We start from the raw sequence: 16,911 nt of genomic DNA on the forward strand, positions 1-16,911 counted from the left end.
ATTATTGATGCAAGAAGATAAAGGTGGGTTGGAGAACCAGAGAAGCAGGTCTTCTCTTCAAGTTAAAATCACTTACTTGGAGACACTCAAGATCTCTCTGACACCACAGACATTTCTCACATATCTCTGTCCTTGTTGACCTTGATTGTAGGTCTCTCTGTGATACTTTGTCTCTTTGTGTTTGATAGTGTTGGTCATATTTATTGTTTTGTTTGTTTTCTTTTATTTTGGGTAAGTGCAGAGCGGTTGGGTTGCATGAGACTTTACTTCGATGCTCACATTCTTTTTTTTGGGTCAGGGTTAGTAAGTTCATTAAATTGATTAGTGACGTCTGTATTGGTGTTTTCTTATATATATTCCCTTATGTATGTTGAGTATTTTTCACACAAAAAAAGAAAACACTGGTTTGTTGCACACAGCTTGTGGTCTTGACTTTTCATAAGAAATAACCAGGTACAATTTTTTTTTTAAATGTTGTACTGAATCACAGCTGTTGTAACAGGCTTGCAAACTTGTTTCATGTGTGGGTTTCATGATTTATATTGTTTGATGTTGCTCATCTTTTCATGTATAAAGCAACGTCCATTACCTCCCTAGATACAGAATATCTTCACAAAGCATATGAAAATATTTATAGCCCACAGAGGTGCCTGTCGGTTAGGTTTGCTCTGGTGCCCTGTAATTTCTGCTGCTTACAATTTTGCAGTACAATGGTGGGGCTGAGCCACTGCTTGTCCATACATACATTTTCATGAGGACCCCCACCCACTCCATCTCTCCCACCCCCTGGTGTGGTGACCTGAGCAGCATAACCTGAATTTCATTAAAAAACCAATAAATCGGCAGCCAAGGTATCTGTGGAATCTCCATGCAGTGCCTTCCAGAGTGACCCTGGCTTTGCCTCGGTTCCTCGGCTCCTGAGGCAAAAGCAATAATCGGCCCCGTCGACATGGAACTCTAACACAGAAGACAAATGCTAAGCGGTGAACTTCTGGATCTCCGGCACCAAGATCTCCTGCCTTGGAGGTCTACATCTTTGCTACACTCAGGCTTCCATGGAACCTTGTTTTATGCTCGTTATTGTTATTGCAATTATTACAATTATAGCTGGTGCCTTTATGCAAGATGACTGCTTACAGTAAGGAAGTTGAAGCAGCAGAGTTCACGGAAGACACTTGAACCCAGATCAGAAAGCGTTCCTGACCAACAGCACCCTCTTACATGCCACATAGTAAAGCAGCTCAAATTTTTTGTTTACTTTCTGCATTTTTCTTTGGGTGTCATTACCCTCATGTAGGGCCATTTGGATAATATCATCAATCTGTGTAAATGGATCTAATGCCAGTAGTGTAACTTGATTGTTCTCTGTACTTATAGAAAGCAGATGTGTGCAGTTTGTTTCTGAGGTGGGTTGGTACATATTATATGATGAATCTGCACCGCTATGGGTTTGGCATTGGTAGATGGAGCTCATTTTGAGTGCTCTTGGAGACGGAGGGACAAAAATGTTCTCTGGTTGATTTAACCATTCAATTTTGTGTTTTGGCCAGTCACACAAGCCAAAAATCATCTCACATTAGTTATTTAGCAACACGTGAATAAGTGATGACTAGTTCAAAGAGGACAGAGAGTGACTTGTATTTCCCTGAACTCAGCCCTGTGGAAGACATCATTTTTTATGTGTTTGTACATCTGTAAAAGTATTTATTACATTTATGCAAGCTGCAGCTGCAGCCTATTACATCTTAACACCCTTTGGGTGCAGGCCTATTTCAGTTTAAATCTTTTTGACTAAACCTCCCATGGTGTTAGAATCAGAACCCAGCAAGAAAGAAAAAGGATGCACACACACAAGTCATTTTGATAGCACTTGTAATATTCCTTCTGCATTGAGGACATACAGTTTTTTTTTCCACTGCATGGACACATCTCTCCCATGTGTCCAGTGTTAGTGATTTATCTTGTCTTGTGAAATCTGGATGGATGAGTAGGTTGACCTGTACGGCTTTATGTAAAATGCTAGGTGTAAGCACTATCCAGAGCAGGGAAAATACACTGGAGAATAAATGATAATCAAACAAAACAGATTCAATTATCTTATCTGAACATTTAAGAACCTCCAACATTTTTTTTCTCATCAGGTCAGATCATTTAAATTTATGTTAGGAGAGCAGAATTACTTGAAGGGTGCTATGAGACTTCAGGTGGAAATACTAATGAAACTTTGACAAAAACCAGTTTGGAATTTGCCTCCACAATTAAGATGTAATTATTGTGGGTCAGGTTCACATGTCCCCAAAAATGAGAGATATTTAAGATCCATGAGCTGAATGTAAAGGAATACATTAACTCAATGAAAGAACACAAGCGCACAGTTGGTGACATTTTAGTTGGGAGGGAGGAACGTAAAATGAAAACATTAACATGCACGACTCTAGAAAAAACTTATTATCTAGGTTGAGGTTATTTTGCATATGGTATTTTTTTAAATTTCTTTTAAAATCAGTTTTAAAAGCACTGTTAAAGACAAACTACTTGTTTTTCTGGTTCTGTTGTTTTTGTTGTGTCTCAAAAATGTGGTAAATTGTGCTCCTCTACAGTATAGAATCACTGCTTAGGGCTATTGAACAACCGGGTATAATGAGATTTTTTCTTAAATAACAAATGCTAATTTTGTCCATGGGCCAGAGGGATACTGTACATAAAAAAATGTATTCCATTTCAGAAAATGTAAATTACCTATCGGCTTTTGCTTAGATTATTTGCTTTCTCACTGTGAGAGTCTAAAGATGCCAGTTTTGACTTCTTTAAACCCTAAAAATTTACTTGCAAATATTTACTCATTTTAATTCTGAATCCATAACCACTGATTTTCCTTTTCAGATGAAATAATGTCTAAATTAATTATAACTTTGAAAAGAAGCATGAATAATTGGAAGCTGTCAGATGTACGTGTAATTGAATAAATGCTAATATAAGATGTACATTTCACTTCCACAAGTGGACTGTATGAGGCTTGTGTTTCATATCAAATAACATTTGGAAGCGCCACTGTGAGACTCAGCTGCACTGCTGAACTGTAAATGTTGGACTGGGTAAGATAAACTGGGGGAGTCTGTAATGTGTTTCCAGTCACTGTGCTTGTAGACACGGCCCGATGGAACGATAGCATTCCTTAATCTGACGTATGCAACCTACCAGAGATCTGACAACACCTTCAGATTTTTTTTCATGTAAAGCTGATAGGTTTGTCCAAACAGACCCGCTAAGGTACAGTGCTTCTTCCTGCCTTTTTTAACAGCTCAGTTTTGCCATAAAGGTGGTTCACTGGATAAAACATTGTATGAGAATTTTTGCTGATGTGCTGAAGCCACGTCTCACTGCTCGGGTTCCAGATAGCGATACAATATTTGTGGAATGCCACATTTCAGCAATGAATTAGGAATGTTACTGAGCCACTGAAATGACAATACTGCATTTTGTGTATCTGCACTCAGCCAGTAAGTCAGTCAGTTTCCTTCTGCTTGTCTGAGTGAGGTCATGGTGGAAGCAGGCTAAGCAAGTAGGCCCAAACCTTTTCTTCCCCAGGAACAGTCCTCCGAGGTGATCTGCAAGCATTCCTGGGCCAGGCAAAGATATAATCTGTCAAGGATATTCTGGGTCTGCCCCTGGGATGTAGGACATTCCTGGCGTAGGTCCAGCACCAGCAGATACTGACGGGTGCATTCCTACAACATATCTCAACCACCACAAAAGACTTTCCTTGATCCAGAGAAACAGCAAATCTACTTATTACATGGTGATTCATGGCTCTTCTGGATCACCAGAGTCCTTGTCCTTTTACAGAGAATGTACCCAAAAATGCTGTGAATAAATGTAATTTTGGCTACTTGTACCCATGATCTCATTCTTCGGTCGTGACCCAAAGCTCATGGCCACTGTTGAGGATACAGACATAGACAGAGCAGTAAACTGAGAACTTTGCTAAAAGGTTCAGCTCTTGCTTTGTCATAATTATGCTTTGAATCTCCAGTTTCCATTTTCAGTCACTCATGAACAAGGTCCCACGATACCTGAACCACTCTTTCAAGGACATGTCTGCAGCCACACTGAGGCAATCCTTTCATCTCCCCAGAAGAACTTTAACCGCACAGCCATCAGCCAGGGACTTGTGAGGTTCCTCTTCACCTCAGTTCTTTCACAAGAAGGAACTCCAGAGTATGAGAGAGACCACCCCAGTGAGGAAGATTGGTTTCATAGACCAAGTTCCTAGAGATGAGACCAGAGGTCATTTGTGTAGCATTGCACCTGAATTCCATCCTTAATCTTACAGGTGGTCAGGCCAAAAGATGGCTCCATGCTGCCATTTTGGGCTGAGCCAAAAGGAGCTGGGTGGGTTTCCGGTGCTAGTCAGTGAACTCCACTTCCTGGCCTGGCTCCTGGACTGGGTCCTTGAAACCATGTTCTGGGAAGAGTATATTTTATTTAAAGTATACTGAATTTGGTCTATATGGACCACTTTATGTCTAGCTTCTCCCACTCCCATCTGTTTGCCAACAGAGACTCTACCAGGAGCATAAGGCTTCAGATGATTGTGGAGCCTAACTTCAGTACTCCAGGAATTTTTGGGCAATGCTATGGATTACACAGGGCTATTATACGCTCCTTCTAAGACAGTTGTTTGCGTTTCTTAGAGAATAATCAGGCTCCTGCATCACAGCAATGAGAAGAGTAGAATGGAATGATGCCAGCAAAACGTTACCTTTTACATTGAAATTGGGTCCTGTTTTTAATAGAAGGCCTCCTCCTCTTTTAGGGGTGAAACTAGTAGTAACAGCATTATAAGACTGGCCAGAAGGGCCTGATTTAGAAGCTGCACTGGGATATATCTGTATCTCTCTTGAGTAGTGCTGCTGTCTCACACCACCTGGGTGTTGCGAGAGGATGTGGGTTTGATCCCCTCTCAGTCTATGTTTTATTGGAGTTTACATGTTCTCCCCATGTCTCTGTGGGTTTCCTCCAGGTGCTCCAGTTTCCTCCAACAGTCCAAAAAGATACTTTTCAGGTTCCCCATAGTGTGTGAGTGACGGAGAGAGAGAGTGTGTTCCACTGATGTATGGATGAGTGACCCATTGTAAGTAGTGTATCCAGCAGTGTAAGTCACCTTGGTGAACGAGGTATTTGGCCTGATAAGTCTATATAGAATTCATTGGAAGTTATTTTGGAGAAAAGCGTCTACTAAATAAATAAATGTAAATGTGACATGCATGGATATGCAGCAATGATGGAGATGATAAAAGCTTCCTCACTGATCCTATAAGCAGAGAGAGAGAGAGGCACCCTTGTACTCTGCCCCATCAACTGGTGGGCAAATACATTCTTCTTGTAAACTCACTGCATTGACATCTTTAGTAACTAGCGGTCCAGTCAGAATAGCTTGTGGATGATTTTGGAATGACCCCTGTGAGAAGAAAAGAATTTTGAATTCTCTTTCTGGCAAATAAGCGCTGCTTCAGTGTACATGACAACAATTCATTTCCAGGCAGGTGCCTCTGCCATCTGTGTGGTTAGGAGGGGTGAGGGGTAGAGCAGCGCTGGTCACTGGAGAGGCAGAGGAGCACACCCCCGTTTAACACCCCCACCTTATATTCTGAGACAAAAAAAAAACCAGTGGCTGACAAACAGAGAGCGGAGGAGATGAAGGGGACAACAAATGACTGAATGTCTCAGAATAATATTTTCAAATTCAAATACAGTTCAGTTGAAATGTAGTTTTATATGCAGTATTTATTGTTTTATTTGTCTACTAATGTATGGTTTGCTCTGACATTGTTTGTGTGCTTAATTGTAAAAACTGGAGAGAAAGTCAAAATAACCTTATAAGTTGCATTTTAGGTGTTCTTAGGGGTGGGTATCAGGGGCCACGGAAAGCAAATAGAGTAAAAGAGTAAATAGTAAGAAGTTGTAAAGAAATAGAAGAAATGAGCACATAAAGAGAAGACATTATTTCAGTGAATCATAAACACACAGAGGCTAATGCATCGTAACTGGAAGCATCTTCCTAACACCCCACATTCTACTCTGTACTGCAGGAGGCAGAGTTTAAACACAAACTCTAAACCAAAGCAAGTCCCGGCAGGCCTGTGCCACCAGTTCCCAGTCAAGGAGTTGTTAGTGTATTGTTCCCTGAATCTGAGAGAATCACAAATAATGAATTTTGGACTTTTCTTCCAGATTTGCAGACCAACATTGCAAAGGCTCAAATGGAGTGTCACCAAGACATGAAATATGTTAGTCATTGGCCCTAACCACGCAAAAACAGATCCTAATGGTTTCAGGGATGCTGTGTACACAATCGCTGGCACTATGCAGAATGGAGGTGTCACCCATGATCCACCTTCAGCTTCCAGTGCCTATTACTCTGGCCAGATTGATAGGTGTTTGATGCTGGGCGTCTGTCTCCTGAGAGGATGGATATTCAATAAAACAGATGCTGGAAATCACCAGAAAAGAAAAAAAAAGTAGGAAGGTTAAAAATATTTTAGGTGTTCTCTGGATTGAGTGTCTAAGTGAAAGCTGGATGACTGTTGTGTGGATCACATAAGTGCTTTGTGATCAAAGCTACTGCGTGGATGGAGCTGTGTGTGTGTGTGTATGGGGGAGGGGGGGGTTGGGAGAGGAGGATAGAAACATAGCCTGCATGATAACGAAGACATCTGTCACATGCTTAAGTCCTCCAGCACAGAAGGACGAATGGCATAGCCCAGCCTACGTTGGACAGACCTGCTTTGCTGAATGTTTTCCACACAAACTCAGTTTGTTCTTAGTTTACTGTATTCATATTTTTACAATGATTACTGAACAGAAGCAAGTGTATTTTACTGCTATAATCTGTTTTTTCAGTGTCTTGTTTACAGGGCTGATCTTAGACATACAGTAGAACCGGGTCTAGCAGAGTCTCGGGACACCAAATATTATGATTAGTTTCCTCAAAATTTCATAGCTTGCACTACTGGCTCAAAACATCATACCTGCACTTTTTTTCAAATGAAAAAGTAATTAGCTGTTGAATATGTCTTCCTGGAGAGGGATACCTTTTTGTCTATTGATTCCTTTTTCTCTTGCCTCTTTTGCAGGCTGATTACACTGATCTCTATCTGTGCTTTTCAGCACTGGTGAGCACAGAGGTTAGTGTCTTCATTAGCCCCCGACAACTTTGGAGATGCCCATCTTTGCAAATCCAAGACTTGGGATATTCAGAGGAGTGTGTTCTAATGGAGATGGCAGTATGTGATGTGGACTACAAGACCAAAGACTGTTGGGAGTGAGATGCTTGTAATGCTCCTCACAAACAGAAACTCCCCAGGGAGAGAAGCCACTAGTATTGGGTGCTGCTCTCTCTTACTGCTTAATTGGCTGCTTCTTTACATGCTGTGTCCTTGATTTGGGGACTGATGATGGGCAGGAAGCTCCAGGTTTAGCAATGAGGCAATTAAAAAGGCAATTAAACACACTCATGTCTCCATCCTCCTGGAACCCAACTGCCAGTTGCTGTTTATGCAGCTCATTCTTTCCACACTCGCCAAAGGTCAAAGTACGTGGTTACATTTACTATGTGTGTATGTATATGTGTACGTGTTTACATGTGGAATTGTGGGCGAAACCAAACTTCAACAGAAAAAAATTATACATTCACATTTATTTAGCTGAAGCTTGTCACAACCTGTTTGGCTCCTTGACCTTCTACCTTCCTGGCTTTTGCCTCTGCCTATCCCTTGAAACAACATTTGTAAATCAACTGATTTGTGCCTGCCCCTTTGAATAAAGAACCACCTGTAATTGAGTCCATCGTCAGCTGGATCAAACCCACATCCTCTTGCACCACCAAGGTACTGTGAGACCGCTGTGCTACTCACTGTGCCACCCATAGACATTTTTCAAGTTTGTAAAATGCCTTTATTTCATATTACATTGTGCTTTCAAAATCACTGGAGAAAGTAGTCAGTACGGCAGCTCTGCAATGTCCTCCCTGAAGATAACATCAGAAATCCCAGTGTTCAGTTACCCTTCCAGTATGGAACTACACATGCTCTCACTATGTAAGCATGGAAAGACTGCTTTGGTCCCCTTCAGGCATGGTTGTTTCAGCTCAACTTTGACTCCTTTACAGCCTGTGAAATGTTCTCAATGGGTGAGAAGTATGTTGCTGGGCTGTTTTGATTTGCTGCCCAACATTGTTCTGCTTAACCTCACTAGTGAAGGGGAAGAGTAAGTCAGACCATGAGTCACTCAGTGTTTAAGGCAGCTGGAATTTGTATGGTGACAGAAAGTCTCAATCTTAGAGAGTGAAGCTACCACTAAGGGTAACTTCTACTATGTGACAAAAGGCACCAGGAGTGTTCAAGTGTCCCCATCTCATTCTTTTCCAAAAAACCTTTTTGATTCCATTTAAACACACAGAACAAGATGAATGACTTTTCACTCAAACTTTAAACTTGTTCACCATGCAGATGATCTAATGAACCTGAAACACTCAAAAGGAACGTTTCCCCCATTAGAGGTGGCATTTGCAATAACGAAATCTGGCTTTATACACAGTTTTGCAGTCAGTCAGATAGCAGCTGAACAGTAACATTGCCAAGAATAGCAGTGTCATGTATTGCTTCTGCAGACCAGTGAATTGCCTGGTGATTCATGCACATTGCTAAAATGTCCAAAGAAAATCAAGTGTGAAGCCATAAAGACCAACTATCCAGAAAACAAAACCTTTTACCTACATGGTAGTTTTCAGTACTGTTATTATTAATACTGTAATGATTTGCTAATCAGCAATTCTTACTACTCAGAAATACAATAAAGGACTAACACTTGTTGTTAGGTATTATGAAATCTAGGATTTACATGTGTGCTCTGCCAAAGGAGTTTCTTATCTGACAGTGAAGCTCAGATATGCTCAGATTTTCTCAAACAATACTGTTATAAGTCACTGTCAAATTGCTGTGCGAGTGACACAGAAAGAGTGTGTTTCACTGATGGGTGAGTGACGCATTGTAAGTAGTGTATCTAGCAGTGTTAGTTACCTTGGTGAATAAGGTGTGTGGGCTGATAGCACTACATAGAGTTCATTGGAAGCTGCTTTGGAGAAAAGCGTCTGCTAAGTAAATAAATGTAAAATGTAAATGTAAAATGGTTGACTTTTAAAATCCGTTGGCAAATTTCTTAAGATTTACTTGGAGGATACATAGTACCATATTACAGAGGACTTTTATATTTTACTTTAATATATATTTTTCCATGTATGGTATTTGACACACAGGAGAAGAATCTGTGGTATGTTGTCTGTATTGTAAAGCTTGGCTAAAACCCCTCAAAGAAAATTTTATTAAATTAAGGTCCACAAAGAGGTAATGGGGGTGAACCCAAGCTGGACATAATAGCATTGTGTGTTCTTTCATTCTGCCTTCTTGCAACAGGCTCAGTGCCTGAACAAACCACATAGCTTGATGAGAGACTAAAGTGTTCACCACACTACATTCATTTTTGAAGTTTAAAATCACATATTTGATCTTCATATGAGGTTTCAAGTTTTGTGTGGGTAAGTGCTAGCCTTTGACCTTTCCATAAGAAAGGGTAAAGAATAGGAGATTATCTTTTAACACTATAGCTTTTCTTGAATCTTTTTTTAATGCTTCTAGGATACTCTAAAGCATTACCATGAGTTCCTCATGTATACTGTAGGATTGCTCAAATTGCTTACTTTCCCAGACTGAGTTTTATCAGTAACCACTTGTTTAATGTGCACAGGAAAACAATGACAATACTGGAAAAACTGTGTTTCAACCACCATGTGTCTGCATCTAAAAGGTGAAATACACCTTTGTTTATTCTGAGCTCTATGCTGCTTTAATGAGAAAACTATCTGCTGAATGAATACATGTGTCTGTAAATGATTACAGGCAGTGTTTAGGTATTGTGTGATATTGTTACAGTTCCTCGTCATAACATTTCAGTGAGACTTTGGAATATCAAAATGTTAAAAAGATCAATATATAAGATGTGAGTACCGTAGTGCTCAGCACTGGTACCTTCTAATCCTGGCTCTCACTGTAGTATCCTCAACCAGGGTACTTCACCTCAACTGTTCCAGCAAGAACTATGCAAATAGTTCAATAATTGTAAATTGCTTAGTATGTAAACCTAGCCTTGTATGGTGGCTTGGATCAAGCCATCCCCTGAATAATATTTAATAAGCGGGAGAGCAGCATTAGATTTCAATGAAAAGCTTAGACTGCAGAGGGCGCTACCAAACAATTGTTACCTATTCCCAGAGGACTGTGACTAATTATAACTTTAAAAAAAACAAAGAGGCAATAGTGTACCACTCCACACCTGTGAGAAGTAGGCCATTATTTTAAAAAAATGTGCAGTATTTTAGAACGAGGAAACACATGCATTCATCAACGCCGTCATTCCATCACTTCCACTTCCTCCCAGGGAAAGCAGGTGAAGAAGCAGACGTGCTGTGATCGGCCTCTTTTTTCTGACCATTGGGTGGAAGCTGTTGAAGGGTGTTTGAAGGACAAAGCAATATTGTTCCTTGCAAAGCCCAAGGAGACTCTGGCTACATCACATCCTTCCCTCTTACAGAGAGGGTCACAATTTGCAAACTATGTGTGGGCGTTCAAATGCTTTTGTTTCTGACAAAATGGAACGGGAAGAAAAGGTGCTAAAGTAACATGCGGTGCACAAGGCATCAGACTGGAGGATCTAATGTTTTCTTACAAAGTGAGAGCAATCACACCCCTCTGCATCTATGAGTAATGGTATACATCTATCACCTATTAAAAAGTGACCTTTCAAACTCTTGAAAAATAAAGTTTATCCAGAGATGTCTCACATTGCGTGAAATTTTACAAGGTTATCTTGATCATGGACACAGAAGTTCTGTCCTTGATTGACTTAACTCTTCCCTTTACTGTATGTGATCCTGTTACTGTGGTATCATTTCTAGAGATGTTCATTCCTTAACTCAAGACAAGGCATCATGCATTTTCTTTCATCTGTTCTTTACAGCTACCACCATGCGAAAAAATGGCCTTACAAATGTAGCTGGCCTGATGTAGAATAAAAGAGAGGAAAAGCAAGTGTCGGCTCAGCAGAGACAACTCCTGTGACCAGTGATAGATTAATGTATACTGAGATATTAAACAATAAATGAGAGACTGAAGCTGAAAAAAGTGTTTTTTGTACTGTATTTGTATTGAGTGATTAGATATTATGATCAGAGCCTGGTGACTCAATTGAAGCATTCTGATATAATAAGGAAATAGAAATGAAACAACAAATTCTAGCGAGCCAAATTAACGGGCCCTGTCAGCAATAGCCGAAAATATCCAATTATGTAGATTTCAGAACCGCAAAATATACTGCTTCATTTTGTAACAACTGATCTGGCCATGTAATTGCTGAAATGAAAATTAATTGGGGTTGAAAGAGACAGCTGAAAAAAAAACAATGATTGTAAAGCCTCGGAATCATGTTTGCTTGCCTAAAATGTAAAATAAAAAAAGCGCAGTGATTAACACACATTTAAGAATATTTTCAACTGGCCTTTGGTCGACTTGCAGGGATGGAATTATCCAGAAACACTGAACCCCCTGAATGTCGTTGAGATCAGTATCACATGGAAGACTGTGACAATACCATGGGGGATGGTGGTTTTTGTCTTTTAAAGGAGAACCCCATAATGTGCCCTTAACTGTCAAGACATCACGCTTATCATCCTTCCCTTGGAAATCTTTACTGGGGTGCTGGAGAGGAGGTTATGAACAATTTGTCAGCCCTGAGGTCCAAGAGGAACAGCAAGGATTTCAACATGACTGTGGAAGCGTTGACAAACCCTTCACCTACTCAAGGAAACTTGCGGGTTCCTGGAAACTGCAAATTCATTGACATGAGCTTTGTTGACCAGGAGAATGCCTACTATCATTTACCTCATCATATTCTTTGGGTGGTGCTGCAGGACTGTGGTGGGAGGCAGTCAGCGCCTCTCCTACATGCCTTCCATTCCCTCTATCTACAGAATGTGAGTGTTGTGCTTGCATTTTGTGGGGTTAAGTTGAACTTGTTCAGCATGTTGGATTCCAGCAAAGGTGTGGCTTCTCTCCCCTTCGGTTTGTGGTGTACATGGACAGGATGTCAAATTGCAGTCAAAGTTTGGTGGGTACCAGGCTTTCATGGTTGCTGCCTAAAGATGTAGCTCTTTTAGCCTCACTGCAGTGTGGCTTTCAGTAGCAGCAAAGTGGTTCACAGCTCAATGTGTTGCACTCGGGATGAAGGTCAGCACCTCCAGACCTGAGCTGATGATTCTCACCACATAAGAAGTAGGTTGTGCTGTCCAGCTGCCAGGGAGCGCTCAGCCCATGTTGGGAACCAGGGGAGGGAGTTTCAACACTTTGGGTCCTGTTTACCAGTGAATGAAGGGGAATCACAACCCCATAAATTGGTGCAGCAGCTGCAGATATTGAGAAATACTATACGAAAGGGTTGTTATTATTATAGTATATATTCAAGTAGTTTTAAAGGATTTTTTCGTTTTTTGTTTCAGCTTCTCGGAGGTCAGTATAGCTGAAAGTGGGAGTTTGACAATACTGCTATACTACCTTCACTGCATTGTCCCCGATCCCCACATCCTTTTATTGTTTACAGAAACAAATGGTACAGGCACAGCTCCTAGTGGAGGCTGATTCTTTGTTTAAGTGCACTGATTCTAACCCCATTCCCTGGCTGAAGCCCTGGATGCTCTTCATTTCCTTCTAAAGGATATGTGGAAGGCTTAGCTCATCTAGTCTTGTACATGATTCCTAAAGAGAGATGACAGGAAACAGATGGAGGAAGGATGGCAGACAAATCACAGGAGTTCCTTAGTGCACAGCACTTGTGTATTTATCTTAGCATCATAATAATGTTTATGACACTGTTTGCCAGGTATTTGTTTTCAGCCACAACCACAAAGACACATTTCCTCCCATTTACCCATGACTCTCTTGGGTCCTGACACTTAACCTCATGAAAAAAATATGGTAAATGTCTTTCACCTGTTAACATCCTAGGAAACTTTTTCGAAAAGGAAAGACAGATGTGTTGCCAGAATATTTCTATGATATTTGGAAGATTTTCTGTTCTTTACTTTGACCTTTATTTCCTTGCCATAACGATAAAATAATTATCCTATATTATCATAAATTTCCTTCTATAATAATTATCCTATAATTCTCTTAAAAATATTCTAATATTTATTATTGTTAAATAATAAGATTTTATCATTTTAGCAAAAATAATAATAACAATAACATTGGACAATGAACCGAAGAAAAAATTCTGAGGTGAAAAGTAAAGCTCGTTCTGATTCTGAAAAATAGCTTTACTATCAGGGACCTAATGGAGACTCCCTTTTCATTGGTATGGATGTTGACCTCAGGTCTTTCGAGCTGAAGTCCCAGGACCTGAAGACACAGAGAGTGGACAGAGGTTCTGCAGTCTGGCCTGGAAATGCTGTTGCTATGCTCTCAGTCTGAGAGGGGAAGACAAAGGATCTGAAAGAGCAGGGAGCCAGCAGACACATTCTAGCCACGTCTGAGAGTCCAACTAAACTACTAATTCAATTAGTCCAATAAAGTTTCTTATTTTGTCTCTGCTGTCTGTATGAGTTAAGCATGAGTGCGCTTGATGCAGACTGTCAACCTTTATTATAATGTTGAGGAGGGACAGCGAAAGGACTGTATTATAATGAAGACAATCTTCCACAATGATGGTTCTTCCACTCTGAGAAGATCACTCATTTTTAAAGAGAAGATTAGGAAACTTGACATTAGTATTCATCTCTTGGTGTGAAAATATCCTTGTATCTCTGTTTTATTGTTTATTTATATTAGTTTAATATTTATTTTGTATGCCGCATATGGATGTGTGTTTATGCATGTGTGTGTGAGAGTGCTTGGATGTGGAAGAGTTTACGCTGCTGTGGCCTTTCCTTCCTGCAATTCTCCAGAAGGATTTGGGAAGGAAGTGACCTCAGAGCACACTGATGACTGGTTTATAGTTTGTGTGCATGTGCCTTACTATGTGTGTGTGGGAGGGCGAGTCTTGACCTCGCAAGTGAACTGCGCAAAGGGATGGACGAGGAAGATATCTGGCAAAAAAGGGACAATGTTTGTGATGATCTCATTGTCCCCCTGTAGTAATTCTTTTCTCTATGTATATTCTCCTTTGTTTTTCTCCAGCTCTCTCCTTTTCATGCTATCATTATCTACTATCTGTTGTTTCATAAAAAGTATTTATAGTTGTAAATTAAAGACCGGAGTGGACAGCTCAGGAAGCGTTAGTAGTTTGGCTTTGTTTTCAATTATCCACACATTTTAATTAATAATACATATAATAATTACAAAATTTAACTGAATATTTATACACACACACACACACACACACACATCTTCAGAGCCGCTTGTCCCATACGGGGTCACGGGGAACCGGAGCCTACCCGGCAACACAGGGCGTAAGGCCGGAGGGGGAGGGGACACACCCAGGACGGGACGCCAGTCCGTCGCAAGGCACCCCAAGCGGGACTTGAACCCCAGACCCACTGGAGAGTAGGACCCAGTCCAACCCACTGCGCCACCACACCCCCAATGAATATTTATAATTATATTTAATTTTTCATTTTAATATTTTAACTGTGATTATCCATAGTGTGGGTGTACAATGTGTAGGAACAAATTGTTCCTCCTCAAACTCTAAAATGTAATACCTGTGTTGTAACAAAGTGGATAGATGCCAGTTTGTTCACAGAGCCTATAGAGTAGTGTAATAGAGAGATATCCCATGGAAGCAGACAGGGGAGCATTATGATTTTTGTGTATTGCCATTTTGTCCAGTACTGCATAATACACATATGTTTGTGTGCAGAGATACTGCAAGACTGCTGACTTTTACTTTCTTTTTTCTTTTGTATGTATGAGCTGTTATTTTTGTTCAATATCTCACGTCACTTTTCAGCACCAAAAAGCCTTTCTGTGTGATGGAAATGTACTTTTTGATTGGTATGGTCCCAGTGGTTTTTCCATGGAATCTGGGTACAGCAATAAAAAGTTGCATAAACCCGAGACAAGACACATCCAGAAAGCAGTTTTTCACATTCTGGCATCTTCTATTAGGCCAAAGAGTATATAAAGCTTAAACCGAGATGTTTCCATATGTGATGACACTGAAAGACTCAGACACGAGTGGTGTGTGTGACATTACAAACAAGAGATTAACTCAGAAAGATGCACAGAAATTGGTCAGTCACAATGTCCGCTTCAGTTAGGTGCATTACCCAAGGATGTGGAACCAACCAGGAAAATCTCACAGAGCTACATTTGCAGAATTTATATACCATACAATGCTATTTAATTCTACATAATTGCTCCCTAATAAGCCATTAGTTATTTAATTATCTTTTTTAATTGGTCAGTCACGAGCAGAATCTTCATAAATGGTAGATAAGTCACTTACATTCCTGACAGGGCATTTGGTAGATTTATACATATTTATAAATGTTCAAAATTTTTAACAAATACTGCCAAAAAGCTTCTATGTGTTTACATTATGCTTGTTTTATTTGTTACATTAGCATTGTGTGGTGACATTTATCCGATATCATTTGGCTGTTTCATTCAACTCTTCAGCCAGTGATTGTCCTGAGACACTGAGCACTTTGCAGTCAGTTACTGTACACAGGAGCCCATTATTTGCTTAATTGCCTTTTCCTGTACATAGTGATAGAGGCTCTGTAGTGGGTTTCAGTCTCGCAAATTAGTTGGGCAGTAGGTAATGTCTCTCATGAAAGTCATAATTAAGTAATGATCCCTGATTGCTGGCCCTCGCTATTTATTTCACAAACAGAGAACAGAGTAGAGCATCTCAGACCAAGCAGATTCTACCATTTATTACACTTATTACATTCTTAAATAAAAATGCTCCACAGAACAGTTCTTGCATAGATATCTTACAATACGAATTTAAAAAAGAATTATGAAACAGACCAGTAACAAAAATAAATTTTTCTTCTTCCTTAATAAAGAACATTACCATACTAATGTCATATAATACAAATAATATTTTAAACACTTTGTACATGAAAGAAAAAGAAGAACATAAGAGAAGAAGTGAGAGTGTCGACAAGGGATGCAAACAGTGGGTTGGGGGGGAGGGGTTTGGAAGTGTCACAGGTACGGGTAGAGGGGCTCTCTCTGACAAGTCTTCAATAATGAAAACAGACCCAAGGCCATCTAGGCCAGTCTGAATGGCTAATGCCTTCTGCTCTACTTTAACTGGACCGGAGAAAGAGCGTTGGTGGTCACACAGCATCTGGTCCTCAGACTGGCACAGAAAGAACGAAACAAAGCACTTGTAGGAATGTCACGCAAGCTGAGCTGTGTAGCCGGTTGGTTGTGTGGTCAGCGACATCCCTGGTGGTTAAGTCTTCAGCAGGTGAACAGTGGCAGGTCTTGGCCCAGTGCTCCAACAAGACAGTGTGTGCTGTGCCGTGCCCCGTCTCTCACAAAAAATGACAACGGAAAACCAAAGCATAGAAGAAACGAAAACCACTCAGGAGGAAAACCGAAGGCCTGTTGAAAATGTACAATGCAAAAAGTCCACAGTTGCAGGAGCAACGGAAAGTGGAGTTCCCTAAGCCCCAAAGTTCATGTTCTCCCCATTAGAGGTTATGGGGTGGCCCCTGTGCTGAACTCCCAGGATACATTGTGTAGATGCCCCCTAGGCAGGTATCAGGATGATGAGTTCTGGGCCAGGGCAGGAGGGAAGCCAAGAAATTGGGCAAAAGGTTTGGTGAACCCCTGACTTTTATATTAT

Source organism: Scleropages formosus, chromosome 1 (genome assembly GCF_900964775.1).
Source record: "Scleropages formosus chromosome 1, fSclFor1.1, whole genome shotgun sequence".
Lineage (NCBI taxonomy): Eukaryota > Metazoa > Chordata > Actinopteri > Osteoglossiformes > Osteoglossidae > Scleropages > Scleropages formosus.